Genomic DNA, 10,564 nt, shown 5'->3' with positions numbered 1-10,564 from the left:
AGCTCAAAGGAACTGGCCTGACGGACATATTTCGAGATATTTCTTCTTCTTGTTGTTCTTCTTCTGCACAGCTAAGCTGGAAGTGGCATTTGCAGCTCGCAATAGTGCAGAGTTATCCCAAAGAAAGGGGCCACGGTGTTTCTGTATCTCTATTATGTTGGTGCGGCTTCGGAACTTTTACATATCTCGATATATCTCGAAAACTACGCATCTGATCAAAAAATATCATAGAACATAAAAAGTAGGAAACTTAACTCTCTACAAAAAAGGTCTCTTAACATTTTGCCATAGCTCGCTTCGTTTCCGAGATATTTGCAGATTTATCTCAATGGAAGGGGCCTGACGGGCATATTTCGAGATATTTCTTCTTCTTGTTGTTCTTCTTCTGCACAGCTAAGCTGGAAGTGGCATTTGCGGCTCGCACTAGTGCAGAGTTATCTCAAAGAAAGGGGCCACGGTGTTTCTGTATCTCTATTATGTTGGTGCGGCTTCGGAACTTTTAAATATCTCGATATATCTCGAAAACTACGCTTCTGATCAAAAAATATCATAGAACATAAATTGTAGGAAACATAATTCTCTACAAAAAAGGTCTCTCAACATTTTCCCATAGCTCGCTTCGTTTCCGAGATATTTGTAGATATATCTCAAGGGAAGGGGCCTGACAGACATATTTCGAGATATTTCTTCTTCTTGTTGTTCTTCTTCTGCACAGCTAAGCTGGAAGTGGCATTTGCAGCTCGCAACAGTGCAGAGTTATCTCAAAGAAAGGGGCCACGGTGTTTCTGTATCTCTATTATGTTGGTGCGGCTTCGGAACTTTTAAATATCTTGATATATCTCGAGAACAACGCATCTGATCAAAAAATATCATAGAACATAAAAAGTAGGAAACCTAATTCTCTACAAAAAAGGTCTCTTAACATTTTGCCATAGCTCGCTTCGTTTCCGAGATATTTGCATATTTATCTCAAGGGAAGGGGCCTGACGGACATATTTCGAGATATTTCTTCTTCTTGTTGTTCTTCTTCTGCACAGCTAAGCTGGAAGTGGCATTTGCGGCTCGCACTAGTGCAGAGTTATCTCAAAGAAAGGGGCCACGATGTTTCTGTATCTCTATTATGTTGGTGCGGCTTCGGAACTTTTAAATATCTCGATATATCTCGAGAACTACGCATCTGATCCAAAAATATCATAGAACATAAAAAGTAGGAAACTTAATTCTCTACAAAAAAGGTCTCTTAACATTTTGCCATAGCTCGCTTCGTTTCCGAGATATTTGCAGATTTATCTCAAGGGAAGGGGTCTGACGGACATATTTCGAGATATTTCTTCTTCTTGTTGTTCTTCTTCTGCACAGCTAAGCTGGAAGTGGCATTTGCAGCTCGCAGTAGTGCAGAGTTATCTCAAAGAAAGGGGCCACGGTGTTTCTGTATCTCTATTATGTTGGTGCGGCTTCGGAACTTTTAAATATCTTGATATATCTCGAGAACTACGCATCCGATCAAAAAATATCATAGCACATAAAAAGTAGGAAACTTAATTCTCTACAAAAAAGGTCTCTCCACATTTTCCCATAGCTCGCTTCGTTTCCGAGATATTTGTAGATATATCTCAAGGGAAGGGGCCTGACAGACATATTTCGAGATATTTCTTCTTCTTGTTGTTCTTCTTCTGCACAGCTAAGCTGGAAGTGGCATTTGCAGCTCGCAATAGTGCAGAGTTATCTCAAAGAAAGGGGCCACGGTGTTTCTGTATCTCTATTATGTTGGTGCGGCTTCGGAACTTTTAAATATCTTGATATATCTCGAGAACTACGCATCTGATCAAAAAATATCATAGAACATAAAAAGTAGGAAACTTAATTCTCTACAAAAAAGATCTCTTAACATTTTGCCATAGCTCGCTTCGTTTCCGAGATATTTGCAGATTTATCTCAAGGGAAGGGGCCTGACGGACATATTTCGAGATATTTCTTGTTCTCGTTGTTCTTCTTCTGCACAGCTAAGCTGTAAGTGGCATTTGCGGCTCGCGCTAGTGCAGAGTTATCTCAAAGAAAGGGGCCACGGTGTTTCTGTATCTCTATTATGTTGGTGCGGCTTCGGAACTTTTAAATATCTTGATATATCTCGAGAACTACGCGTCTGATCAAAAAATATCATAGAACATAAAAAGTAGGAAACATAATTCTGTACAAAAAAGGTCTCCTAACATTTTGCCATAGCTCGCTTCGTTTCCGAGATATTTGCAGATATATCTCAAGGGAAGGGGCCTGACGGACATATTTCGAGATATTTCTTCTTCTTGTTGTTCTTCTTCTGCACAGCTAAGCTGGAAGTGGCATTTGCGGCTCGCACTAGTGCACAGTTATCTCAAAGAAAGGGGCCACGGTGTTTCTGTATCTCTATTATGTTGGTGCGGCTTCGGAACTTTTAAGTATCTCGATATATCTCGAAAACTACGCTTCTGATCAAAAAATATCATAGAACATAAATTGTAGGAAACATAATTCTCTATAAAAAACGTCTCTTAACATTTTGCCATAGCTCGCTTCGTTTCCGAGATATTTGCAGATTCAGCTCAAAGGAACTGGCCTGACGGACATATTTCGAGATATTTCTTCTTCTCGTTGTTCTTCTTCTGCACAGCTGAGCTGTAAGTGGCATTTGCGGCTCGCACTAGTGCAGAGTTATCTCAAAGAAAGGGGCCACGGTGTTTCTGTATCTCTATTATGTTGGTGCGGCTTCGGAACCTTTAAATATCTCGATATATCTCGAAAACTACGCTTCTGATCAAAAAATATCATAGAACATAAATTGTAGGAAACATAATTCTCTACAAAAAAGGTCTCTTAACATTTTGCCATAGCTCGCTTTGTTTCCGAGATATTTGCAGATATATCTCAAGGGCAGGGGCCTGACGGACATATTTCGAGATATTTCTTCTTCTTGTTGTTCTTCTTCTGCACAGCTAAGCTGGAAGTGGCATTTACAGCTCGCAATAGTGCAGAGTTATCTCAAAGAAAGGGGCCACGGTGTTTCTGTATCTCTATTATGTTGGTGCGGCTTCGGAACTTTTAAATATCTCGATATATCTCGAAAACTACGCTTCTGATCAAAAAATATCATAGAACATAAATTGTAGGAAACAATTCTCTACAAAAAACGTCTCTTAACATTTTGCCATAGCTCGCTTCGTTTCCGAGATATTTGCAGATTCAGCTCAAAGGAACTGGCCTGACGGACATATTTCGAGATATTTCTTCTTCTTGTTGTTCTTCTTCTGCACAGCTAAGCTGGAAGTGGCATTTGCAGCTCGCAATAGTGCAGAGTTATCCCAAAGAAAGGGGCCACGGTGTTTCTGTATCTCTATTATGTTGGTGCGGCTTCGGAACTTTTACATATCTCGATATATCTCGAAAACTACGCATCTGATCAAAAAATATCATAGAACATAAAAAGTAGGAAACTTAACTCTCTACAAAAAAGGTCTCTTAACATTTTGCCATAGCTCGCTTCGTTTCCGAGATATTTGCAGATTTATCTCAATGGAAGGGGCCTGACGGGCATATTTCGAGATATTTCTTCTTCTTGTTGTTCTTCTTCTGCACAGCTAAGCTGGAAGTGGCATTTGCGGCTCGCACTAGTGCAGAGTTATCTCAAAGAAAGGGGCCACGGTGTTTCTGTATCTCTATTATGTTGGTGCGGCTTCGGAACTTTTAAATATCTCGATATATCTCGAAAACTACGCTTCTGATCAAAAAATATCATAGAACATAAATTGTAGGAAACATAATTCTCTACAAAAAAGGTCTCTCAACATTTTCCCATAGCTCGCTTCGTTTCCGAGATATTTGTAGATATATCTCAAGGGAAGGGGCCTGACAGACATATTTCGAGATATTTCTTCTTCTTGTTGTTCTTCTTCTGCACAGCTAAGCTGGAAGTGGCATTTGCAGCTCGCAACAGTGCAGAGTTATCTCAAAGAAAGGGGCCACGGTGTTTCTGTATCTCTATTATGTTGGTGCGGCTTCGGAACTTTTAAATATCTTGATATATCTCGAGAACAACGCATCTGATCAAAAAATATCATAGAACATAAAAAGTAGGAAACCTAATTCTCTACAAAAAAGGTCTCTTAACATTTTGCCATAGCTCGCTTCGTTTCCGAGATATTTGCATATTTATCTCAAGGGAAGGGGCCTGACGGACATATTTCGAGATATTTCTTCTTCTTGTTGTTCTTCTTCTGCACAGCTAAGCTGGAAGTGGCATTTGCGGCTCGCACTAGTGCAGAGTTATCTCAAAGAAAGGGGCCACGATGTTTCTGTATCTCTATTATGTTGGTGCGGCTTCGGAACTTTTAAATATCTCGATATATCTCGAGAACTACGCATCTGATCAAAAAATATCATAGAACATAAAAAGTAGGAAACTTAATTCTCTACAAAAAAGGTCTCTTAACATTTTGCCATAGCTCGCTTCGTTTCCGAGATATTTGCAGATTTATCTCAAGGGAAGGGGTCTGACGGACATATTTCGAGATATTTCTTCTTCTTGTTGTTCTTCTTCTGCACAGCTAAGCTGGAAGTGGCATTTGCAGCTCGCAGTAGTGCAGAGTTATCTCAAAGAAAGGGGCCACGGTGTTTCTGTATCTCTATTATGTTGGTGCGGCTTCGGAACTTTTAAATATCTTGATATATCTCGAGAACTACGCATCCGATCAAAAAATATCATAGCACATAAAAAGTAGGAAACTTAATTCTCTACAAAAAAGGTCTCTCCACATTTTCCCATAGCTCGCTTCGTTTCCGAGATATTTGTAGATATATCTCAAGGGAAGGGGCCTGACAGACATATTTCGAGATATTTCTTCTTCTTGTTGTTCTTCTTCTGCACAGCTAAGCTGGAAGTGGCATTTGCAGCTCGCAATTGTGCAGAGTTATCTCAAAGAAAGGGGCCACGGTGTTTCTGTATCTCTATTATGTTGGTGCGGCTTGGGAACTTTTAAATATCTTGATATATCTCGAGAACAACGCATCTGATCAAAAAATATCATAGAACATAAAAAGTAGGAAACTTAATTCTCTACAAAAAAGGTCTCTTAACATTTTGCCATAGCTCGCTTCGTTTCCGAGATATTTGCATATTTATCTCAAGGGAAGGGGCCTGACGGACATATTTCGAGATATTTCTTCTTCTTGTTGTTCTTCTTCTGCACAGCTAAGCTGGAAGTGGCATTTGCGGCTCGCACTAGTGCAGAGTTATCTCAAAGAAAGGGGCCACGATGTTTCTGTATCTCTATTATGTTGGTGCGGCTTCGGAACTTTTAAATATCTCGATATATCTCGAGAACTACGCATCTGATCAAAAAATATCATAGAACATAAAAAGTAGGAAACTTAATTCTCTACAAAAAAGGTCTCTTAACATTTTGCCATAGCTCGCTTCGTTTCCGAGATATTTGCAGATTTATCTCAAGGGAAGGGGTCTGACGGACATATTTCGAGATATTTCTTCTTCTTGTTGTTCTTCTTCTGCACAGCTAAGCTGGAAGTGGCATTTGCAGCTCGCAGTAGTGCAGAGTTATCTCAAAGAAAGGGGCCACGGTGTTTCTGTATCTCTATTATGTTGGTGCGGCTTCGGAACTTTTAAATATCTTGATATATCTCGAGAACTACGCATCTGATCAAAAAATATCATAGAACATAAAAAGTAGGAAACTTAACTATCTACAAAAAAGGTCTCTTAACATTTTGCCATAGCTCGCTTCGTTTCCGAGATATTTGCAGATTTATCTCAATGGAAGGGGCCTCACGGGCATATTTCGAGATATTTCTTCTTCTTGTTGTTCTTCTTCTGCACAGCTAAACTGGAAGTGGCATTTCCAGCTCGCAATAGTGCAGAGTTATCTCAAAGAAAGGAGCCACGGTGTTTCTGTATCTCTATTATGTTGGTGCGGCTTCGGAACTTTTAAATATCTTGGTATATCTCGAGAACTACGCATCTGATCAAAAAATATCATAGAACATAAAAAGTAGGAAACTCAATTCTCTACAAAAAAGGTCTCTTAACATTTTGCCATAGCTCGCTTCGTTTCCGAGATATTTGCAGATTTATCTCAAGGGAAGGGGCCTGACGGACATATTTCGAGATATTTCTTGTTCTCGTTGTTCTTCTTCTGCACAGCTAAGCTGTAAGTGGCATTTGCGGCTCGCGCTAGTGCAGAGTTATCTCAAAGAAAGGGGCCACGGTGTTTCTGTATCTCTATTATGTTGGTGCGGCTTCGGAACTTTTAAATATCTTGATATATCTCGAGAACTACGCGTCTGATCAAAAAATATCATAGAACATAAAAAGTAGGAAACATAATTCTGTACAAAAAAGGTCTCCTAACATTTTGCCATAGCTCGCTTCGTTTCCGAGATATTTGCAGATTTATCTCAAGGGAAGGGGCCTGACGGACATATTTCGAGATATTTCTTCTTCTTGTTGTTCTTCTTCTGCACAGCTAAGCTGGAAGTGGCATTTGCGGCTCGCACTAGTGCAGAGTTATCTCAAAGAAAGGGGCCACGGTGTTTCTGTATCTCTATTATGTTGGTGCGGCTTCGGAACTTTTAAATATCTCGATATATCTCGAAAACTACGCATCTGATCAAAAAATATCACAGAACATAAATTGTAGGAAACATAATTCTCTACAAAAAAGGTCTCTCAACATTTTGCCATAGCTCGCTTCGTTTCCGAGATATTTGCAGATATATCTCAAGGGCAGGGGCCTGACGGACATATTTCGAGATATTTCTTCTTCTTGTTGTTCTTCTTCTGCACAGCTAAACTGGAAGTGGCATTTCCAGCTCGCAATAGTGCAGAGTTATCTCAAAGAAAGGAGCCACGGTGTTTCTGTATCTCTATTGTGTTGGTGCGGCTTCGGAACTTTTAAATATCTTGATATATCTCGAGAACTACGCATCTGATCAAAAAATATCATAGAACATAAAAAGTAGGAAACTTAATTCTCTACAAAAAAGGTCTCTTAACATTTTGCCATAGCTCGCTTCGTTTCCGAGATATTTGCAGATTTATCTCAAGGGAAGGGGTCTGACGGACATATTTCGAGATATTTCTTCTTCTTGTTGTTCTTCTTCTGCACAGCTAAGCTGGAAGTGGCATTTGCAGCTCGCAGTAGTGCAGAGTTATCTCAAAGAAAGGGGCCACGGTGTTTCTGTATCTCTATTATGTTGGTGCGGCTTCGGAACTTTTAAATATCTTGATATATCTCGAGAACTACGCATCTGATCAAAAAATATCATAGAACATAAAAAGTAGGAAACTTAACTCTCTACAAAAAAGGTCTCTTAACATTTTGCCATAGCTCGCTTCGTTTCCGAGATATTTGCAGATTTATCTCAATGGAAGGGGCCTCACGGGCATATTTCGAGATATTTCTTCTTCTTGTTGTTCTTCTTCTGCACAGCTAAGCTGGAAGTGGCATTTGCGGCTCGCACTAGTGCAGCGTTATCTCAAAGAAAGGGGCCACGGTGTTTCTGTATCTCTATTATGTTGGTGCGGCTTCGGAACTTTTAAATATCTCGATATATCTCGAAAACTACGCTTCTGATCAAAAAATATCATAGAACATAAATTGTAGGAAACATAATTCTCTACAAAAAAGGTCTCTTAACATTTTGCCATAGCTCGCTTCGTTTCCGAGATATTTGCAGATATATCTCAAGGGAAGGGGCCTGACGGACATATTTCGAGATATTTCTTCTTCTTGTTGTTCTTCTTCTGCACAGCTAAGCTGGAAGTGGTATTTACAGCTCGCAATAGTGCAGAGTTATCTCAAAGAAAGGGGCCACGGTGTTTCTGTATCTCTATTATGTTGGTGCGGCTTCGGAACTTTTAAATATCTTGATATATCTCGAGAACTACGCGTCTGATCAAAAAATATCATAGAACATAAAAAGTAGGAAACTTAATTCTCTACAAAAACGGTCTCTTAACATTTTGCCATACCTCACTTCGTTTCCGAGATATTTGCAGATTTATCTCAAGGGAAGGGGCCTGACGGACATATTTCGAGATATTTCTTGTTCTCGTTGTTCTTCTTCTGCACAGCTAAGCTGTAAGTGGCATTTGCGGCTCGCGCTAGTGCAGAGTTATCTCAAAGAAAGGGGCCACGGTGTTTCTGTATCTCTATTATGTTGGTGCGGCTTCGGAACTTTTAAATATCTTGATATATCTCGAGAACTACGCGTCTGATCAAAAAATATCATAGAACATAAAAAGTAGGAAACATAATTCTGTACAAAAAAGGTCTCCTAACATTTTGCCATAGCTCGCTTCGTTTCCGAGATATTTGCAGATATATCTCAAGGGAAGGGGCCTGACGGACATATTTCGAGATATTTCTTCTTCTTGTTGTTCTTCTTCTGCACAGCTAAGCTGGAAGTGGCATTTGCGGCTCGCACTAGTGCACAGTTATCTCAAAGAAAGGGGCCACGGTGTTTCTGTATCTCTATTATGTTGGTGCGGCTTCGGAACTTTTAAGTATCTCGATATATCTCGAAAACTACGCTTCTGATCAAAAAATATCATAGAACATAAATTGTAGGAAACATAATTCTCTACAAAAAACGTCTCTTAACATTTTGCCATAGCTCGCTTCGTTTCCGAGATATTTGCAGATTCAGCTCAAAGGAACTGGCCTGACGGACATATTTCGAGATATTTCTTCTTCTTGTTGTTCTTCTTCTGCACAGCTAAGCTGGAAGTGGCATTTGCGGCTCGCACTAGTGCAGAGTTATCTCAAAGAAAGGGGCCACGGTGTTTCTGTATCTCTATTATGTTGGTGCGGCTTCGGAACTTTTAAATATCTCGATATATCTCGAAAACTACGCATCTGATCAAAAAATATCATAGAACATAAATTGTAGGAAACATAATTCTCTACAAAAAAGGTCTCTCAACATTTTGCCATAGCTCGCTTCGTTTCCGAGATATTTGCAGATATATCTCAAGGGCAGGGGCCTGACGGACATATTTCGAGATATTTCTTCTTCTTGTTGTTCTTCTTCTGCACAGCTAAACTGGAAGTGGCATTTCCAGCTCGCAATAGTGCAGAGTTATCTCAAAGAAAGGAGCCACGGTGTTTCTGTATCTCTATTATGTTGGTGCGGCTTCGGAACTTTTAAATATCTTGGTATATCTCGAGAACTACGCATCTGATCAAAAAATATCATAGAACATAAAAAGTAGGAAACTCAATTCTCTACAAAAAAGATCTCTTAACATTTTGCCATAGCTCGCTTCGTTTCCGAGATATTTGCAGATTTATCTCAAGGGAAGGGGCCTGACGGACATATTTCGAGATATTCCTTGTTCTCGTTGTTCTTCTTCTGCACAGCTAAGCTGTAAGTGGCATTTGCGGCTCGCGCTAGTGCAGAGTTATCTCAAAGAAAGGGGCCACGGTGTTTCTGTATCTCTATTATGTTGGTGCGGCTTCGGAACTTTTAAATATCTTGATATATCTCGAGAACTACGCGTCTGATCAAAAAATATCATAGAACATAAAAAGTAGGAAACATAATTCTGTACAAAAAAGGTCTCCTAACATTTTGCCATAGCTCGCTTCGTTTCCGAGATATTTGCAGATATATCTCAAGGGCAGGGGCCTGACGGACATATTTCGAGATATTTCTTCTTCTTGTTGTTCTTCTTCTGCACAGCTAAGCTGGAAGTGGCATTTGCAGCTCGCAGTAGTGCAGAGTTATCTCAAAGAAAGGGGCCACGGTGTTTCTGTATCTCTATTATGTTGGTGCGGCTTCGGAACTTTTAAATATCTCGATATATCTCGAAAACTACGCTTCTGATCAAAAAATATCATAGAACATAAATTGTAGGAAACAATTCTCTACAAAAAACGTCTCTTAACATTTTGCCATAGCTCGCTTCGTTTCCGAGATATTTGCAGATTCAGCTCAAAGGAACTGGCCTGACGGACATATTTCGAGATATTTCTTCTTCTTGTTGTTCTTCTTCTGCACAGCTAAACTGGAAGTGGCATTTCCAGCTCGCAATCGTGCAGAGTTATCTCGAAGAAAGGGGCCACGGTGTTTCTGTATCTCTATTATGTTGGTGCGGCTTCGGAACTTTTAAATATCTTGATATATCTCGAGAACTACGCCTCTGATCGAAGAATATCATAGAACATAAAAAGTAGGAAACTTAATTCTCTACAAAAAAGGTCTCTTAACATTTTGCCATAGCTCGCTTCGTTTCCGAGATATTTGCAGATTTATCTCAAGGGAAGCGGCCTGACGGACATATTTCGAGATATTTCTTCTTCTTGTTGTTCGTCTTCTGCACAGCTAAGCTGGAAGTGGCATTTGCAGCTCGCAATAGTGCAGAGTTATCCCAAAGAAAGGGGCCACGGTGTTTCTGTATCTCTATTATATTGGTGCGGCTTCGGAACTTTTACATATCTCGATATATCTCGAAAACTACGCTTCTGATCAAAAAATATCATAGAACATAAATTGTAGGAAACATAATTCTCTACAA

This window comes from Osmia lignaria, unplaced genomic scaffold (genome assembly GCF_051020975.1).
Source record: "Osmia lignaria lignaria isolate PbOS001 unplaced genomic scaffold, iyOsmLign1 scaffold0012, whole genome shotgun sequence".
In the NCBI taxonomy this organism is placed as follows: Eukaryota; Metazoa; Arthropoda; class Insecta; order Hymenoptera; family Megachilidae; genus Osmia; species Osmia lignaria.
Note: the sequence above shows the minus strand (reverse complement) of the source record.